Below are 21,598 nucleotides of genomic sequence, written 5' to 3'. Positions count from 1 at the left end.
ACAGACCCCTGCGGAATACCACTAGTTACGGACCTCAGCCTGAAAAACACGCTTCCACCATTAACCTCTGTCTTCTATGGGCAAGCCAATTCTGAATCTACACGGCCAAGTCACCATGGATTCCATGCATCTTAATCTTCTGGATTAGCCTACCATGAGGAATATTGTCATAAACCTTACTAAAACAAACAGACCTTCCCATGATCCAGCCCAAGCTTTGTGTCAGCTATGTGGATGACGCCTTTGTCATCATGAAACACAACAAATTAGAAGAAATTCACAAATACATAAACAACATCCTTACTGGTATAAAGTTCACCAGAGGAAGAGAACAACAACAGATTCCCCTTCCTACATGTCACAGCAGAATAAAAAGCCAATGGAGAGCTGCAGACCAGCGTCCGTAGGAAAACCACACACAGACTAATCAGATACTCAACTACAGGAGCAATCATCCAACACTCACAAACGGAGCTGCATCAGGACATTATTTAAATGAACCACAACATACTGCAGCACTCAGGAACTACGAGAAGCTGAGGAAAAACACCTTTACAACGTATTCAGGAACAACGGGTAACCCAATAAGCACAGTCCGCCAATTCCTACACAACAGACCTAAACAAGAAGGCACACCACATCCTGAGACTCTAGCCACCACGCCATACATTGAAGACAACTCGGAGATGACAACCAGACTACTCTCGCCCCTAGGCATCATGGTAACCCACAAATCTATCACCGCACTGAAACAGCTCCCGATTAATTTAGAGGATCTGGTAGCAACAAACCCACAGAATGAAAGTCACATACAAAACACCCTGCAAGGACTGTAACAAACACTACACTGGACAGACTGACAGGAAACTAGCCACCAGGATACACAGACATCAACTAGCCACCATAAGACATGACCAGCTATCACTAGTATCCAGACAAAGAGGGACACCTGTTTGATTGTGCCTCTGACTAGAGAGTCCCCTATCACAATCAATCATTTGGAACCCAATGAACCCCTCATTACATTAGAGCCAGTCTCAATATCAGAAATTTGGCTGTTCATGTTACTTTCCCCTGAGAGTCCATCACCCCCTACAATTTTCAAAACAGCATACTTGTTTGAAATGGGGATAGCCACAGAAGACTCCTGCATTACTTGCCTATCCCTCCTACCAGTCCTGGAGTTAAGTCATCTACCCGACTGTATCTGTGGCTATTCTCTCTTCTTATAACTGCCACCCGTCACATCCCCTAGCTCTTGTAAATTCCTCGTTGCCTCTAACTGCTGCTTCAACTGATCCATGCAATCCATAGGATTCGCAATCAAAGTCACTTCCTGCAGACATAATCATCAGTAACATGGAAACACTCCCTAAACTCCCACTTCCAATAGGATGAGCATATCACTCTACTAAAGGCCATCCATGTTCATTCTCAATCTTTAGACCCAGAAAAATAGCACTGTGTTTTTGCTCTAAAACAAAAATACTCCAGGCTAACTTGGTACTTATGGCTTATGTTTTTAAAATTTAATCAAGAGGCAGATCTCAATTAAATATATAATCAAAAAAGAACCCACTCTACTCACTACTGCAGACTTATAGCAAGGTTACACTTTTAAAAAATTATGCACTTATCTGTTCCTGTACTTTGAGCTCTCCAACACAGGTTCCTCCAAGGTCAGCTGTGGATTTCACTGTTTGTTCACTTTTCCTAGATGCACTTCTACGTCCAGAGACACACTAACTCAAACAGCAAAGGTAGTAACTGTGCAGATTCACGGCTGTGTCTGTTAGCAATGTAGGTTTCTTTCTCTCTCTCCCTCACTGACCACATGGTTGCTGCCTTTTGTCAGTCTCCCTCCTTTTAAAAGTGCCATCGTTTTGATCTTTTTTCTCCATAGAACATAGAACATTACAGGGCAGTACAGGCCCTTCGGCCCTCGATGTTGCACCCTGTCATAATAATCTGAAGCCCATCCCACCTACACTATTCCATGTACGTCCATATGCCTGTCCAATGACGACTTAAATGCATTTAAACTTGGTGAATCTACTACTTTTGCAGGCAAAGCATTCCATACCCTTACTACTCTGAGTAAAGAAACTACCTCTGACATCTGTCTTATACCTATCTCCCCTCACTTTAAAGTTGTGTCCCCTCGTGTTTGCCGTACCCATACTTGGAAAAAGGCTCTCCCTGTCCACCCTATCTAACCCTCTGATTATCTTGTATGTCTCTATTAAGTCACCTCTCAACCTTCTTCTCTCTAACAAGAAAAGCCTCAAGACCCTCAGCCTTTCCTCGTAAGACATTCCTTCCATCCCAGGCAACATCCTAGTAAATCTCCTCTGCGGGGGGATCCAAGATGGCGGCAACCCAGCAAGTCTGAGTCTACAGTGCTCCTCCCAAGACTTGGGTAAAGTGGGTCACCCACGCCCACAATTGAATCTTTAATTAAAATGACTAAAGGGAAGGGAGCCCGCAGCTCTCAACAAGCAGGACCCCCTCCCCCACCCTCTCCAGCTGCAGCAGAGGCGTCCACAGCTGCCCTGGGGGACTTACCTACAGTGACAAGCATTGTGGAGATGATCTCCAAGCTGGACGCGAAGATCGACGCTTTCATTGAGGAGTCCCGAAATCGATGGGACTCACTCTCGGCCGCGCTGCAGGAAATTGAGCGCCGAGTCGGAGGGGCGGAGTTAAAGGCCGTGACCTCCGAAACTGCAGCACAATCGGCCGTGGATCAGGTCTGGACTCTCGAACAGCGAGTCCGGACCTTAGAGAATCACATTGACGGACCTTAGAGAATCACATTGGCAGTCACTGCTCCAGCATTCCTGGAGCAGTGGCTGCCACAGCTTTTAAATCTGGAGGCTGGATCAGGCCAGATAAGGGTCGAATGGGCCTACCGGGTTGCAATACGCGGGCCCGGCTCGAACCAGCACCCACGCCCGGTCCTGTTCCGGCTGCAGAGCTATAAGGACAGGCAGATACTTCTAGAAGCCTCTAGAAATCTCGGAAAAGACCCCCAAGCTATGATCTATAAAGGATCCAAGATGATGTTATTCCAGGACTTTTCCCCAGCTCTGTTCCGAAAGAGGAAGGCATTCGACAAGGTGAAGAAGTGTTTAAGGGACTTAAATATTCAGTACTCCTTACGCTACCCAGCGACGCTATGCTTTAACCATGAAGGATCCGTGTATAACTTCGGATCGCCAGAAAAGGCTAAGGAATTCTTGGACTCTCTTAGAAAAACTGTAAGACATAATGGATGTTGGTTTGCCTTTCCCCCCACTTTGGTTTATATCCCCTCCCTTTTTTTTTTCTCCTACCTTACTGTTTAATATTATCATGGGGGGTGGGGAGAGGGATTTGATTTTCTCCCCCCCCTTGGGGTTGTTTTATTATATTTAATTATTATTTGTTGAGGTGGTAATTTTATAGTTATATGTTTATATATGGTATTAACATTACCAAATATATCCAGGTGTTGGTGTGGGTGGGGGTAGGGTGCTCACTGTTAACTCTAGCTTTGTATTATATTTGAATTCTCCTCATTTTATTGAGGAGCGCCTGGGTCAAGGGTGGGGCATTGGATGGGAGAGGATATGATGGACTTTTGGAGATGAAGTGACACCCCCTGGGAACAAGAGGGAAAATCTCCACTTAGATACGTTTTATATTTTTTTTATTTAGAAATAGTTTTTTATTGTATTGTTGTGGGTGTATTAGAGAGACTTTATTTTTGTAAATTTTATATGCTCTATGCTCGGGATGTTCTGGATAGGGATCCCCCTCCCAAGGGGTCTCGGATTGGCCCAGATGATTATGGTTGATCAGTCAGTTAAGTGGTGCACCTGGAATGTCAAGGGGAGTAATTCGCCAGTCAAAAGGAAGAAAATATTATCAAATCTTAAGAAGGAAAGAGTTGATATAGCTCTCCTACAGGAGACACACCTGTCGGATAAAGAACATTTGAAATTATGACAGGGTGGATTTGATTAGGCCTTTTTTTCTTCTTTTAGCTCAAAAAGCACGGGAGTTGTAATTCTTGTTCGAAAAAATTTCCCTTTCAAAATCCTAAAGCAGATAAAAGATGAATCTGGACGATATATCTTGATTAAAGAGGAATATGAGATTTTAAATTTGTACTGCCCCCCGGCACACCCCTTTAAATTTATAACAGAAGCCTTTTCAAAATTGATGGCTTTTGGTGCCCGTCATATAATTATCGGGGGAGACTTTAATTGTATTATGGATCCGGAAATAGATAGGATTCCCAAGAGTACTGCAGGAGTATCTCCCAGATCTAGACAATTGATGGATCTGAACAAAGAATTAGGATTAGTAGATGTATGGAGATGTCTTCATCCACAGGGCAGAGATTTTTCTTTCTACTCTAATCCACATAAATGTCATAGCAGAATTGATATGTTTTTTGCCCCCTCGATTTTTAAAAATTCCATATCATCCTGTAAAATAGGTAGTAAAGCAATTTCCGACCACGCTGCTGTATATATGGAAACTAAGGCGAGGAACAATGGGACATCCCCTCGGCATTGGCGTACTACCTTCCTAATGAAAGATAGTAAATTTGTAAAGTACTTCTCTCAAGAATTTAAAACTTTTTTAGAAATTAATTCAGGTACAGCTAGCAACCCATCAATGATGTGGGAGACCATCAAAGCTTACACGCGAGGTTTGATCATCTCCTATTCAGCGACCCAGAAGACTGTACATCATATAGACCAATATCCTTGCTAACTGTAGATTTTAAAATCCTTTCTAAAACGTTAGTACTGAGACTAGAAAGGGTACTGCCACATATTATAAAGGAGGATCAGATGGGGTTTATTAAGGGCCGTAGATCATCCAATAATATTAGAAGGGTTTTGAATATGATTCAAGCCTGCCATCAGGGAAAGATACCAGGAGTAGTAGTTTCATTAGACGCGGAAAAGGCATTTGATAGGGTCGAATGGTCATATTTGTTTTACACATTGGAAAGGTTTGGCGTTGGACAGGTGTTTACCAAATGGGTCTCAACATTGTATAGTGATCCCAAAGCAGTTGTGGTTACCAATGGATTAGGTTCGGATAGCTTCAGTGTGGGTAGGGGCTGCTGTCAGGGATGTCCTCTCTCGCCATTGTTATTTACGCTAATAATTGAACCACTAGCAGAAGCTATACAAGCTGATCCTAATATAACGGCCCCGAGGATTGGTACAGGTAAACATAAAATTGCCCTTTATGCAGATGATGTTCTTCTATTCCTCAGTAACCCTTTGATGTCCGTACCTCACCTAATCCAAGTTATTAATACATTTAGCGCATTCTCAGGCTATAAAATTAATTTTTCAAAATCGGACGCTATGCCAATGGGTGGCCTTGCTATGATACCCCACTTAGCGGACGGATCCCTTTTTCCCTTTCGTTGGTCCGTGGAGGGCTTCTTATATTTAGGCATTTTTATTACTCCAGTATTTGGTCAGTTGTATAAGGCTAATTTTGTGCATTTACTGAAAAGGATAAGGCAGGACCTCCAGCGATGGGGAGACCTTCCAATTTCCTGGTTGGGTAGAATAGCACTAATCAAAATGAATGTCCTGCCCCGTCTCCTATATCCTATGAGAATGCTTCCGGTGATGCTGCCGAGGACGGCTTTATGTAAACTATATGGCTGGCTGGGTTCCTTTATTTGGAATCATAGGCGGCCCCTCATTAAGCAGAAGAAGCTACAGCTTCCACAGACAAGGGGAGGATTGGACTTCCCAGACTTTAGGAAATATCAGTTAAGTTCCCTATTAAGTTACATAGCTGATTGGGTCTTGTCTGATCCACAATCAATCTGGTTGGACATCGAGGCCTCTCAAGTAAAATACCCACTTATTAACCTTTTATTCTCAGACAAGAGGAAAATCATTACAGATCATTGTAAAAACCCTATAATACTAAATACAATTAAGGCTTGGAATATAATGCGGCAAAATGAGGGCAACTCACATAAAACATCCTCCTATGCACCAATAGTGGGAGCATGGGGATTCCAACCGGGGTTTACAGATGCCACTTTTAAACTCTGGAGATCCAGGGGTATCTCATGTTTAGGGGATCTGTTTAAAGATGGGGTCCTGATGTCTTTTGAACAGCTGCGTCAGAAATTCGGATTCCTAATGGAGATCTCTTTCGATACTTCCAAATTCGAGATTATATACAGAAGAAGACTACGTTATTAGATAGTCTTTATAAATCAGATAGAGAATGTATGGTCCTCCGACCAGTGGGGGTATCTTCCATCAGTACTATTTATCATTTACTACATGATGAAGTATCGGGAGATATGGATAATCTGCTTAAAACATGGGACCAGGATTTGGGACTAGAAATCTCTATAGAAACGTGGAATTGGGAAAATGCTAGAAGAATTACTATCTGTAACAGAACCCAGGCTATCCAGCTGAAGATACTTCATAGGGCCCATATAGCACCGGTTCGACTGGCAAAATTTAAGGCAGGAGCATCTCCAATGTGTCCCAAATGCAAAATAGAGGTGGGCACTCTTGTACATTGCCTATGGACCTGTCATAAGATCCGTAGATATTGGACTAAAGTAGCAAGTACCCGGACAGAAATTTTAAGAACGGAAATTAAAGTGGACCCTGTATCTCTCCTTTTGGGCTTTTCGAACTTTCCCTCCCTGGACATGTACGGGAAGAGACTATTTTCTATTCTTTCTTTCTGTGCAAGGAAAAATATTTTGGTGAACTGGGTGGCTGAGGGCCCCCCTGGACTTTCAAATTGGCACAGATTAATTATGGAATGTATTCCCCTTGACTTCCTTACAAATATGGTGCACCGAAAACCGAATTATTTTATAAAATATGGCAGCCCTTCTTGAATTACACAAATACAGATATTTCGGCTATCCTAACAAGGGCTTTTATTTAATTGAGATTACAAACCTGGCTGGTCCGGGGCCCATCGGGGGAGGAATCCCGCACAAATACGGGTTTTATTACATCTGATGTTAACACATTCCGAGCATGTAAGAGACTTAAATATACACTCTGGTTAGTTGTAGGTTAGATTAGTAGATAGTTGAGTTTTGTTTTTTTTCTTCTTTTTCGGTTTTTTTTTGTCTTTTGTTAAATTTTGGCTATTGTATATTTGAGTTAATTGTATATCAATGTTTATATCTGAGAGTTTTGTTTATTTTTGTAAACTTATAAAAATGTTAAATTTCTAATAAAAATATCTATATAAAAAAAACTCCTCTGCACCCTTTCCAAAGCTTCCACATCCTTCTTATAATGCGGTGACCAGAACTGTACACAATACTCCAAGCGTGGCCGTACCACAGCTTTGTACGGCTGCAGCATAACCTCCTGCTTCCGGAACTCAATCCCTCTATTAATAAAGGCCAAAACACTATGCCTTCTTAACAACCCTGTCAATCTGGGTGGCAACTTTCAAGGATCTGTGTACATGGACACAGATCTCTCTGCTCATCTGCACTCCTTCGTCACTATCCACAACTCCACCGACCTTAGTGTCGTCCGCAAATTTGCTAACCCACCCTTCTAAGCCCTCATCCAGGTCATTTATAAAAATGACAAACAGCAGTGGACCCAACACTGACCCTTGCGGTACGCTGCTAGTAACTGGACACCAAGATGAACATGTTCCATCAACTACAACCCTCTGTTTTCTTTCAGCAAGCCAATTACTGATCCAAACTGCTATGTCTCCCACAATCCCATTCCTCAGCATTTTGTATAGTAGCCTACACAGTGGGAACCTTATCGAACGCCTTGCTGAAATCCATATACACCACATCAACCAGTTTACTCTCATCTACCTATTTGGTCACTTTGTCAAAAAAAGTCAATAAGATTTGTTAGGCACGACCTACCCTTCACAAAATCGTGCTGACTGTCTCTGATCAGATTACTCTTTTCTAGATGGTTATAAATCCTATCTCTTATAACCTTTTCCAACACTTTACAACAACTGAAGTGAGACTCACTGTCTATAATTACCAGGATTGTCTCTACTACCCTTTTTGAACAAGGGAACCACATTTGCTATCCTCCAGTCCTCAGGCACTATTCCTATAAACAATGATGATTTGAAGATCAATGCCAAAGGCTCGGCAATCTCTTCCCTTGCTTCCCAGAGGATCCTAGGATAGATCCCATCCGGCCCGGGGACTTGTCTATTTTCACACTCTGCAGTATTTCTAATACCTCTTCCTTGTGAACCTCAATCTCTTCTAGTCTAGATGCAAGTATCTAGATGCAAGGGATGCAATCTTCCTTGCCAACATTTTCATTTTCTATAGTGAACACTGTCGAAAAATATTTAATTAATGCTTCCCCTATCTCCTCTGACTCCAGACATAACTTCCCACTATTATCTTTGATTGGCCCTAATTTAACTCTCGTCATTCTTTTATTCCTGACATACCTATGGAAAGCCTTAGGATTAACCCTGATCCTATCCGCCAACAACTTCTCATGTCTCCTCCTGGCTCTTCTGAGCTCTCTTTTTAGGTCTTTCCTGACTTCCTTGTAACCCTCAAGCTCCCTGGGTCTTCTTCTTATTGACCAGGGATTCCACTTCCTTAGTAAACCACGGCTCACACGTTCTATATCTTCCTCCCTGTCTGACAGGTACATACTTATCTAGGGCACACAGGAGCTTTTCCTTGAATAGACTCCACATTTTAATGCAGTTTCCTTCCCCATTTTACGCTTCCTAAATCTTTCCTAATTGCATCGTAATTTCCCTTCCCCCTGCTGTAACTCTTGCTCGGTGGAGTACACCTATCCCTTTCCATCACTAAAGTAAACATAACAGAATTGTGATCACTGTCTCCAAAGTGCTCACCTACTTCCAAATCTAACACCTGACCAGGCTCGTTACCCAGTACTAGATCTAATGTGGCTTCGCCCCTTGTAGGCCTGTCTACATACTGTGTCAGGAAACCCTCCTGCACACATTGGACAAAAACTGACCCATCTATAGTACTCGTACACTAGTGATCCCAGTCAATATTTGGATAGTTGAAGTCCTCCATGACAACTACCCTGCCTCTCTCACTCCTATGGAGAATCATCTTTGCTATCCTTTCCTCTACATCTCTGGGACTATTCGGAGGCCTATAGAAAACTCCCAGCATGGTGACTTTTCCTTTCCTGTTTCTAACCTCAACCCATACTACCTCAGTTAACGAGTCCCCAAACATCCTTTCTACAACTGTAATATTGTCCCTGATCAACAATGCCACACCTCCCCCTCTTTTACCATCTTCTTTGTTCTCACTGAAACATCTGAATCCCGGAACCTGCAACAGCCATTCCTGTCCCTGCTCTATCCATGTCTCCGTAATGGCCACAACATCGAAGTTCCAGGTGCCAACCCAGGCTGCCAGTTCACCCACTTTACTTTGGATGCTCCTCGCGTTGAAGTACACACACTTCAAACCAGGTTCTCGCTTGCCAGTGTCAGATACTTGATTTTGGAACTCCCTACTCTCATCCTCTTTTGTACCTGTCCTACTATTTTGGTTCCCATTCCCCTGCTGTATTAGTTTAAATCCACCTTAATAGCTTTAGCGAATTTCCCCCCCAGGATGTTGGCACCCCTCTGGTTTAGATGAAGATCATCCTGCTTGTAGAGGTCCCACCTACCCAGAAAGAGCCCCAATTATCCAAAAACCCGAAACCCTCCCTCCTGCACCTTCCCTGTAGCCACATGTTCAACTCCTTTCTCTTCCTATTCCTCACCTCACTAGCATGTGGTACAGGCAGCAAACCAGAGAAAACAACTCTGTTTGTCCTAGCTCTAAGCTTCCATCCTAGCTCCCTGAATTTCTGCCTCAAGTCCCTATCTCTCTTCCGACCTATGTCGTTGGTGCCAATGTGGACCATGACTTGGGGCTGCTCTCCCTCCCCCCAAAGGATCCCAAAAACACAATCAGAGACATCACGGACCCTGGCACCTGGGAGGCAACACACCAACCGTGAGTGTCTCTCGTCTCCACAGAACCTCCTATCTGTCCCACTAACTATTGAGTCCCCAGTGCCTACTGCTCTGCTCCTTTTCCCCCTTCCCTTCTGAGCAGCAGGGGTCCCATTGCTTTCCCCTGGTAAGTCATTCCCCCCCAACGGTATCCAAAACGGTTTACTTATTGTTGAGGGGAATGGCCACAGGGGATCCCTGCACTGCCTGCCGGTTCCCTTTCTGTCCCCTGTCACCCATCTGTCTTTTTCTTTTATCTGGGGAGTGACTACCTCTCTAAGTCCTGTCAATAACCTCCTCTGCCTCCTGAATTGGCTCTGAGGAAGCTGGATCAGTGTCACGGCCTCTCCATGTGTAATTACAGGATGACAGAAGGCCGGCCTCTGAAATTATTTTACCTTGAATTTTCAGTTCACAACTTTGAACTCCTTGTAACGATGTTTCCATAATTGCTGTAAGATCATTAACCTCAAGCTGTGAAATTATTTCATTTATTTTGCTCAGAGTCTGTTGTTCTGATGTTAACTCCCTTTACCACTAATGCACACTGCCAGCAATGGGCAGCATGGTGGTTCAGTGGTTAGCACTGCTGCCTCACAGTGCCAGGAATCTGGGTTTGATTCCCGTCTTGGACAAATGTCTATGTGGAGTTTTCACATTCTCCATGTCTGCGTGGGTTTCCTCCGGGTGCTCTGGTTTCCTCTCACAACCCAAAGATGTGCAGGTTAGGTGAATTGGCTATGCTAAGTTGCCCAGTGTTAGGTGCATTAGTCAGGGGTAAATATAGGGTAGGGGAATAGGTCTGGGTGGATTATTCTTTGGAGGGGCGGTGTGGACTTATTGGGCAAAATGCCCTGTTTCCATACTGTAGCTAATCTAATTTATACCATTTACAAGATGCTAAAACAGTTGCTCATCTCTGGTTATTTCTCATTAACTCTCCCCAGAATATTGTTACAATCCTAATCTCTGGCTTGACTTTATCCTGCAGAGGACAATTACATTTTGTGCTTTGCTAAATAAATCTAATTGCTATCAATTTTAGCTCCTCTCGAATGAAACAGTGGCATCAAAAGGTTACAAAACCACCAGAGAATGTTGCTGTGTCAGTATAGTTCAATCTCATTATTGATCAATGCTCCTGGGAGATTCCCCCAAGCCCATTCCTCCAACTGACATTAGCTTGAGCCGATACCAACCACAGCTGAGGTAATCTTAACCTAATGTATTAATATTGGTAAGAAACATGAAGGTTTCCTGACACAGAACTTTTGAACTATGAATCAAAGCAACTGTGGAGTCTGCCCACTTGCCAATAACTGAAAACCAAAATTACAAAATCAAACATCATCTTCTTTACAGAGGGCATGTGGGAGAGTGGGTTAAATGTGTTACTGAACTCAGCTTAGTATTTTATAGCTGAGAATTTTTCTACCTGTACTTAAACATTTAATAATTATATAATATAAAATATACAAAAGGGTCACTCGACACAAAACGTTAATTCTGATTTCTTTACTACAGTGCTGCCAGACCGGCTGAGCTTTTCTGGCAATTTCTATTTTTGTCTCTGATTTACAGCATCCATTGTTCTTTCAGTTTTATAAAATGCACAACTCTTTGTCAATTATCTCCAATCTTAAGGGGCACAGTCCTCAAAATGAAGTTGACGGCATTACTGAACATAGTCTCCTCCATCAACATGAAGCAGCCAAATCCTTTCAAAAATGCCAAAGATTCCAATCATGTTAAGTGATGGACCATTTGCCAAATGTAAACTGGGGTCTGATACCTTCAGCTGTACATGCTGCAACCAGTTTCTCACACAACAGATGTAGTCATTGGAAGGACGGCAAGGTGAATCTCATTTACTACAAAATCCTTGACTAAGGTTATTAAGAGAAGCAACTCTCCACCACCACCCCCTCTCTTCTACCTTTGAGCTCATTCTGTATTCAAATGGCTGGCTTTCCCTGTATTCCATGAGATCTAACCTTGCTAACCAGTGTCCAATGAGAAACCTTGCCGAATGCCTGACTGAAGTCCACGTCGATCACGTCCACTGCTTTGCCCTCATCAATCCTCTTTGTTACTATTTCAAAAAAAGCGTTCTACCCACTGGAAAACAGAACAGTACAGCACCAGAATGATCGGCCCATCATGTCTGTGCGGATCATGATGCTTTTCCAAACTAATTCCATCTGCCTGTACATGTTCCATATCCCTGCCAACCCATTCCTGTTTATGTATTTGTCCAAGTGCATTTTTAAACATTGAGATTATTTCTGCTTTAACCAGCTCCCAGGAGACTACATTCCAGACACCTACCACCTTCTGCATAAGACACTTGCCTGACACACCTCCCTTTAAACTTGCACAGATGTTGTTGGAAATGCGAAGCAAGTCATGCAGCATCTGTGAAGAAAAATCAGTGAATGGGTCAGGTCCAGTCACCCTTCCTCAGAAACGCTAGCTCTAATTTCTCTTCACAGATGCTGCTTGACCTGCTGAACTTTTCCAGAAACTTCTGTTTCTCTTTCACCAATACCTTTATGGATATAAATTTTGAATACTAACAGTCTATAAGATTCCTCCCCCCCCCCCCCCCTCCATAAAGTTACTCTCTCTAGATGGTTTAAAAGGGACAAATTTAAGTTGTATAATCAAATATTTTCATTTCTTTTAACCATTGGTAGAAAAAAACAATTTGGCTACAGTTTTTTTGGCAATGAACAAAACTTTCCTTTTAACCTGCAATCAGACAGATCAATAAATTGTGCCTTCTTTTGGTAAATGTTCACATTTGTGGCAACAGAAAAAGCAGTGGGATTCAATATCAATGCACATTCCTAATGGAGTCATGACACTCATGTTGGTTCTTCTGTAACTTTGACTAATTTTCTACTTCCACTCAATACTGTGGTTCACACCTAGGAACAAAGAATATGATCAGATGTCAGCATTGAGAACAGCTCTTTGCTGTGTAGGTGCATTGCCTTCATGAGGAGGAGCTACAGAGGAACCTCGATTACCCGAAGGCAATGGGTCGGGAATATTTCACTCGCTTAATCGAATGCCGGGTAACTGAACGCCAGATCACATAGTTAGCCAAGCGTCAGGACCTTGTGACCTTGTTCGGATAATCCGAAATTTGGACAATTGAACGACGGATAATCAAGTTTCCTCTGTATATGGTATCTAATGTCTTTATCAACGTACCAGACTTTTCGATTACGTTCCTCCAACAGTCTAAGAAACAAAAAGAAAGTAATTTTGATAAATTGTTTGAAACTAAGTACAGAATTTAATGCAAGTGTACAAATATGAGTAAATTTGTGTATATATGAGAGTTTGCTGTCAGCTAATGATTATTTTCTGGCATGCTCTTGTGCTCTTTTATATCGGGGTAGACCTAAACAGCTGTGGTAAGATTTGGAAGATGCATGGTTGTCATTTTAACTCCATAGATTCTTTTTAAAATTTGTTCATGGAATGTGAGCGTCAATGCTGAGCGAGTGTTTATTGCCCATTCTTTATTACCTGGAGAAGGTAGAGGAGAGCTGCTTTCTTGAACTGCTGCAGTCCTTGGGTGGAGGGACATCCATAATACTGTTTGGAAAGTACAGATTGTGAACAAATTCGACTTCATTTCTATCCTTTGTCTCTCTTCACGATTAACTGGTTGATCTATGATCACAAGGTTACTTATCTGATGTACACATCAGATCCAAGTTATCTCAATATATGTACAGATTGACAAAAGACCTCTTGCACCAGTGGATCTCTCAAACCAAACCCCATATACACTCCATTCATTGAGGATCCCATCGGTCTCCCAAAGAAGAGATTGTCATACTTAGCTGGTGAAGTAAATTTCAACGAAATTTCTTGAAGAGCCCCCACCCCCATCTCTGCCCAGGAACTTCAAAACAAGAACAATATTCACCTTTCTTGCTGCTCTATGCTATTCCACACTGATTGATGATAGTCTCTTGCAATGGTAGCACATCTTCTACATTTCTGCATTCTATTCAGCAGTGTGCAAAACCACCCAGGTATGTCTTGCCCTCAGAAAGCAGGACAAATCCAACTTGGCCAACCTCCATACTACCAGTCTACTCTCAATCATGTATAGAAGGGATCATCAACAGTGTTATCAAGTGGCATTTGCTCAGCAGTAACCTGGTCACCAATGCTCAGTTTGGGTTATGTCAGGCCAACAGATGCTGATATCATTCATCCAAACATTAACAAAAATAGTTGAACTGCAGAGCTAAGGTGAGAGAGACTAGCTTCGACAGAAAAGCAGCATCTAACCAAATATGAGATCAAGGAGCCCTAGCCAACAGGTGTCAATAGAAATCAAGGATAAAAGTCTCCATTGTTTGAAGTCACACCAGATACATGGAAAGATGTTGTGTTTGTTGGAGGTTAACCATCTCAGCTCCAGGACATATCTGCAGGAGCTCATCAAAGTAAAGTCCTAGGCCCAAACATCTTCAGCTGCTTCAATGATCTTCCCTCCACTATAAGGTCAGAAATCCTTCACTGATGATGACACATTGTTCAGCACCATTCACAATTCCTCAGCTTCTAAAGCAGTTCATGACCAAATGCAGGAAAAACTCGACAATATCCAGACTTAATAACCCATCTCCCAACAAACGAGAATCAAAGCATCTCCATTTGACATCAAAAGCTTTTCCATCACTGAATCCCTTGCTATCAACATCTGGGGAATTTCAGAAACTGAACTACACTAGCCATGTAAATACTGTGGCCACAACAGCAGGTCGGAGGCTTAGAATTCCTTCTTAGTGTCATAGAACTGTTCAGCATGGAAACAGACCTTTCGGAACAACTCATCCATGCTGACCAGATATCCCAACACAATTTAGTCCCACCTGCCAGCACCCAGCCCATATCTCTCCAAACCCTTCCTGTTCATATACCCATCCAGATGCCTTTTAAATGTTGTAATTGTACCAGCCTCCACCACTTCTTCTGGCAGCCCATTCCATACACGTACCACCTCTGTGTGAAAAGGTTGCCCTATAGGTCTCTTTATATGTTTCCCCTCTCACCCTAAACCATGCCCTCTAGTTCTTGACTCTCCCACCCCAGGGAAAGACCTTGTCGGTCTTACCCTATCCATGCCCCTCATGATTTTATAAACCTCTATAAGGTCACCCCTCAGCCACCGACTCTCCAGGGAAAACAGCCCCAGGCTGGTCAACCTCTCCCTATAGCTCAAATCTTCCAACCCTTGCAACACTTTAGTAAATCTTTTCTACCAATGCCCATTCACTATTGACAAGGTGCAGAAGCGAAGTGTGACTGAACACTCTTGGGTGAATGCAGCACCAACATCACTCAGAAAGCTTGACACTACCTGGGACAAAGCAACTCACTTGATTGTTATTCCATTCATCATCTTCAACATTCCTTCCCCACTGCTGCACCTGTGGCATTGCTGTGTACCTACTCACCCAGGCTCCTCCAGAAACTCTACCATATATAAAGACAAAGGCAGCATATGTATGGAAACACCGCCATCTGTTAGTTCCCCATTAAGGCACACATACATTTAACGGTGTCCTTCTACTGTCATTGGGTCAAAATTCTGGAAATCCCTTCCGAACAGCAATATGAGTGTCTCTAAAGCCCAAGGATTGCAGTTGTTCAAGAAAGCTCACTACCATCTTTTCAAGGTGAGTAGGGATGTGCAAGAAATGCTGATCTGGCCAGTGATGCCCACGTCCCATAAATGAAATAAAAACCTACTCACTATCCTGGCTATCTTTGATACTGTTGCACTGCTTTGTTAGTCATTTCTGGAGTCAACAGTAAACGGTGGAGGGGAGGGGGGAAATCCCTCCTGCTGTTCACAGTCATACCTAGCACACAGAATGACTGTTGCGGGTCTTAGAGATTAGCCATCTCAGCCCTAGGAAATCATTACAGAGGTGATGGCTGCTTTGTTCATCAAACGTTTACATAACATTTGCTTTATAAAATGTTCAACAACCCTGCCTGAGCCAGGATTCTGACAGAAAGAAATCCCCACTTGTATGTTAAATTTTACACTGTGTCCCCTGGTTTCAGACTCTCTCACAAGGACAAACAATCTTCAGGGTCAAGTTGCCTTCACCAATGGCTAAGCATCACCTACATCAGAGTAGGATTTCTAATCTCAATGTGGTTTTAAAACATTTATCAATGAGAATATATCGGCAGTTTTCGGATCATTTAGATTACTATCTGACTACCTGAATGTATGTTCTGAAACTAAATGCAATTTTTTTCCCCCACTGTTTTTGCCCCACAGTGGCCCATGAGTCAACAGTGATCTTGTCAAGATGGACAACTCTCATCATCAAATGGTTACTTGCGATTACTTTTCAGAAAAATGTATTGGATTTACGTAGCATTCCTTTTCATTCTCAGAATGTCCCAAAGCACACCCCAGATAATCAGTTAATGCAGTAATGTATGCTTAGCATCCTACTGATACAGAGAAACATCCCACAAATATTAATGAGACATTGATTAAAGTTGGTTTTAGTGATGTTGGTTAATATTGCCAAGTAGAAACTGATCCAACTACCTTCCCCTGTTCCCCCAAGAATAGGTTAGATTAAATGACTAGATTACTTACAGTGTGGAAACAGGCCCTTCGGCCCAACAAGTTCACACCGACCCTCCGAACAGCAAACTACATTTACCCCTTCATCTAACACTACGGGCAATTTAGCATGGCCAATTCACCTGACCTGCACATCTTCGGACTGTGGGAGGAAACCGGAGTACCCGGAGGAAACCCACGCAGACACGGGGAGAATGTGCAAACTCAACACAGACAGTTGCCTGAGGCGGGAATTGAACCAGTGGCTCTGGTGCTGTGAGGCAGCAATGCTAACCACTGAGCCAACCAAGTATTACCAAGGAGTCTTTTAAACCCACCTGAGTGAAAAAAAATGAGAAATTAGTTTAACATTTTAGCAAAAATTCAGCACATGACCAATGCTGCACCAAGATGTCAGCAGGGATTAGGTTCTCAAATCTCTACAGCAAACCATGAATTCATGGCTTTCCAGTGAAGGCACGCCAGTACTACCTCGCAAACTTTATGGTGTGCAGAATTAGTGAAAGGTGCTATGTAAATTCAGTCTGTATGACTTTGCTGTGCTAATGCACTCATTTCCGTTTTCCAAAAGCAGCATCATATCGGAGTGTGATGGTTAATTTAATTAGGGGGAGGCTGTGTGTTGTGACTGAAAGGCAGGATCATCCAAGTCAGATCTCCCTAATCCCCTGCAGACTAATCCCACTTGATTGGGATTAGAAATCATATTCTACCCAAAAGGTGTTTAATTCACTACTAATCCCAAAATCAGGTCAATAAATGTGTTCCTATATCCCCGGATTATCAGTTATTTCAGTTTAATCTGTTACAGTTAAAAGAATTCTGAACGCTAATTTTCTGCTGGCACCCGCCCATGTCCATCTTCTGAACACAGCGCATTATGTGTCACTGCCTCAGTCTAATGGGTTTGAGTCTGTTTATTTTACAACTGTCTCACTATGTGTGTAGTGTAACTGCCCATGCTGTTATTAGAAACAGATGTAAATGTTATACTCACCGAATGCAAAGCTTTAGAGCCATTATGAATTCATTTATCTTGTTCCTGCAATTATTATTGAACAGGGCATTGACAGCATGAACAGTATATGAAAAATGATTGCACTTGTTATTGCTTAAACATGATTACTCGCAAACTACTTTCTTTATTACCAGGGATTCTTTATTACAAGGGAGTTCTGCTTCTGCCAATGTCTCAAGCCTAAATGGACTTAGGAATATGGTAAAATAATCAATTCTCAGCCATTGTTGGACACTTAGGTGGTAGTGTTGAGGTTTGGTGGCAGGACGAAGGAACATATTTTTAAACCCAGACCACTTCGGTGTGACATGAGAAAACACAAAAGAGTACTGGAAATCTGGAAAAGTCCACCCTATACATTCCTCCACCCTAATGAACGGCTTTGAGACTAATTGTAAAATCTGACAACTTATTCAAGTTACATCTGATGATCACTCAGAGCAAACATTGTTTACTGTTAACCAAGGTAGACAAGAGCTCTCTATTCCTTTTATACTATGTCATGTTGACGATAACATCATTAGCAAGGGCTTTCCACCCAATGGGTTGGGCCAAAGTGAAGAGCGGTATCAGTTTGAACTATTTGCTCCTACATCCTCTTAAAAGGGCAAAATGGAGGAATGGTTGGCTTTGTGCAAGAAGAAACATTGCTCATCATGGTTAATGCTAACAATGTAAATAGTGAAGACCACCTCACTCAAAGCTAGATGAAGTTACACACTTGGCAAATTACAAGACCCACCAAATATTTGCTGGTAGGCACTTGCAGCCCCACAATTAAAATAAATGCAAGTGGCACAAGTCTAATACTGAAACAGCACTGAAGGGTTCTGCTGGCCAGCTACTTGCTCAATACGATTCTTGAAAGATAATGGAGAGACTTTTTATTTAAAACAAAAGAGATATGCCACAAAATATAAATCAAAGAAACTGGGAGTCAGTCATGGATCTGTTGTAAGGGATAACTTAGGTATGACTAGGAGCTGCTCTGTTGAATCAGGAGTTGACTTGCCTTCCAACCATCCTTGTTGACACTTGCATCACAAAACCATCTTTCCCTCACTTGACATCTTTATAATAAAAAAGGAAATCTACAACATCCCACTCCTACTTTGTTCGCTTTCCAGAGTTGTGTTGCTTCCAGTAGCATTTTATTCACTTATTCCCAGGTTAGATATGAGAGTACGAAAGGGGTTCAGTGACAGACAAGTATCCTTGTTCTGAAGAATCATCTAGACTGGAAATGTTAACTTGCTCTCTCTCCATGAATGCTGCCTGACCCGCTGTGATCTCCAGCATCTTTTGTTTTCCGTATCTTTGCTGCATATTAGCTCTCAATAAGTGAAAAGCCCAGCTTTTAAAAGGCTCCACAACTGCCTGTGCACAGTATAACATGGGAGACGGCATGGGATTTGTCAGTCATTCTAACTAGGCTGGCTTCAGACATTATGTAGTTTTGACTGTTCTAGTCTGCTCTCCCACATTCTACTCCTCATATAGTGAAGGTCATTCAAAAATCTGCTACCCCTGTGCTTGCTGACTACACTGGCTTCTGGTCAAGTGATGTCTTCATTTTAACATTTGGGAAAAGTTCAGGAATAGTAGGAGTTCCCACCACCATAAAGATGTCCCACCTCTTCCCAGGTCCAGAACATCAATGTGCCACTGGCAAGCTTCATTGGCCTGCATTGGGAGTGTAGCCAAGAAGTGGGGGAGTGTTTAACAATGTCCAGCCTCCAAGACTAATGGCATCTGTTTCATCAAGAAGAGCCATGGTGTATATGAAAGGCGATAAATCACGGGATTGGAGATTGTTCACAATAAACCTGTGTGTACACTGCATTGCAAGTGGTGTAAGGGGGGGGGGGGAGGAAGTATAAATAATGAGACTCGGAACATCAGATTCATACCTTAATTTCCATTTGAGCAACACAGTTCTACTGAAAATTAGTTCTAATTCAAAGATAAGAATATTTTGTTAAATATAATCATCATTCAATTGGTATACCTTGACTGAACATCCTCTTCATCAGAAGTAGTTTCCTGAGGAATAAAGTGTAAAATATGAACTTACAAATGAGAAATTATGACAAACAACATCGCAATAGGCTTACACGATCTCCTCAGCTGCATGTTTTAAAAGCAGTCAGAGTGTCTCTAGGCTATTGGACCTGGGACATTGCAGCTGAGTTCAGCCCATATGGGGCCAGCACGAGACACATTTTAGATGACAGTCCCACTGCAAAGCCCAGTGAATGGGACTCTGTGCTGGTGACCAGCTACATTTGAAAAAGATTAGGAGAGAAGGTCTGGTGGAGTAGATTTTGTATTATAAGGCTTTATATTTCTCCTAACTTTCATTTCCATTCAAAATGTTTTTGTTGTTTATGGGATGTGTGCAGCACTGGGTAATGAGCATTTATTGCCCATTTCTAACTGCCCTTGAGAAGGATGGTAGTTTCTTGACCTGCTCCAGTCCTTGGAGTGGTGTTAGGAAGGAAGGGATGGTGGGATTTTGAACCTGTGACACAATGAAGGAATGTTGATACATTTCCAAGCCAGGTTGGTGTGTGGCTTGGAGGGGAACCTAGAATCAGAGTTTTACAGCACGGAAGAGTCCATTATGTCATCAAGCAGCTATCTTTGAATTCCATTTTGCAGTGCTTAGCCCAGAGCCTTGTACACTATGGCATTCCAAATCATCATCTCAATGTCTTGAGGGTTCCTGCCCCTACCATTCATGCAGACAATGAGTTACACATACCCACAACCTTCGGAGTGAAAGTTTGTTTCCTCAAATCCCCTGTCCTTTACTCTAAAACTGGACATGGCCCAACCCCACCCTTCTAGAATATAGAACATAGAAAAGTACAGCACAGAACTGGCACTTTGGCCCATGATGTTGTGCCGAGATTTAATCCTAATGTAAAATATTGTAATTTAACCTATGCTCCCCTCAGCTCACTGCTATCCATGTGCATGTCCAGCAGTCACTTAAATGTCCCTAATGACTCTGCTTCCACCATCACAGCTGGTAACGCATTCCATGCATTCACAACTCTCTGTGTAAAGAACCTACCTCTGACGTCTCCTTTATACCTTCCTCCTAATATCTTTAAACTATGACTCCTCGTACCAGTCAATCCTGCCCTGGGGAAAGTCTCTGGCTATTGACTCTATCTATTCCTCCCATTATGCTGTACATCTCAATCAGATCTCTTCCTCCTTCTCCGCAGAGAAAAAAGTCCAAGCTTACTCAATCTCTCTTCATAAGGCAAGCTCTCCAGTCCAGGCAACATCCTGGTAAACCTTCTTTGCACCCTCTCCAAAGCCTCTGTGTCGTTTTTATAGTAGGGCGACCAGAATATCCCAAGTGTGGTCTCACCAAGGACTTGTAGAGCTGCAGCAAAACCTCGCGGCTCTTAAACTCAATCCCCCTGTTAATGAAAACCAAAACACCATATGCTTTCTTCACAACCCTATCCACTTGGGAGGCAACTATGAGGGATCTATGTACTTGCATACCCAGATCCCTCTGTTCCTCCACACTGCCAAGAATCCTGTCTTTAATCTTATATTCAGCATTCGAGTTTGACCTTCCAAAATGCATCACTTTGCATTTATCCAGGTTGAACACTATCTGCCATTTCTCACCCCAGCTCTTCATCCTGTCTGTGTCACGCTGCCGCCTACAGTAGCCCTCTATACTATCAATGACATCTCCAACCTTTGTGTCATCTGCAAATTTACTGATCCACCCCTCAACCTCCTCATCCAAGTCATTTATAAAAAATGCAAAGAGCAGAGGCCCAAGAACAAAGCCATACGGGACCCCACTCAACACTGACCTCCAGGCAGATTACTTTCCATCTACAACCACTCTCTGCCTTATGTCAGCCAGTCAATTC

The 21,598-nt window shown here is 42.6% G+C and overlaps 1 long non-coding RNA gene across 3 annotated transcripts in view; it reads right to left on the bottom strand.

The window, feature by feature from the left end:
- The window catches only part of LOC122540732 (uncharacterized), a 104,918-nt gene that overhangs the window by 6,983 nt on the left and 76,337 nt on the right, over window positions 1–21,598 (bottom strand). For 2 of the 3 annotated variants that reach the window (XR_006309393.2, XR_006309392.2), the window contains 3 exons: window positions 19,699–19,733; window positions 17,670–17,714; window positions 13,246–13,275 (listed from right to left, as the gene is read on the bottom strand). This is a non-coding gene — a long non-coding RNA (uncharacterized LOC122540732). Of the gene's footprint in view, window positions 1–12,607; window positions 12,957–13,245; window positions 13,276–17,669; window positions 17,715–19,698; window positions 19,734–21,598 lie in introns of those variants that run through there. The other variant, XR_006309394.2, reaches the window with a different exon arrangement.

The sequence above is a fragment of the Chiloscyllium plagiosum genome, unplaced genomic scaffold (assembly GCF_037043375.1).
Source record: "Chiloscyllium plagiosum isolate Xiang-an unplaced genomic scaffold, Cpla_swu_hap1 HiC_scaffold_29, whole genome shotgun sequence".
In the NCBI taxonomy this organism is placed as follows: Eukaryota; Metazoa; Chordata; class Chondrichthyes; order Orectolobiformes; family Hemiscylliidae; genus Chiloscyllium; species Chiloscyllium plagiosum.
This window is presented reverse-complemented; position numbering and strand designations above follow the sequence as displayed.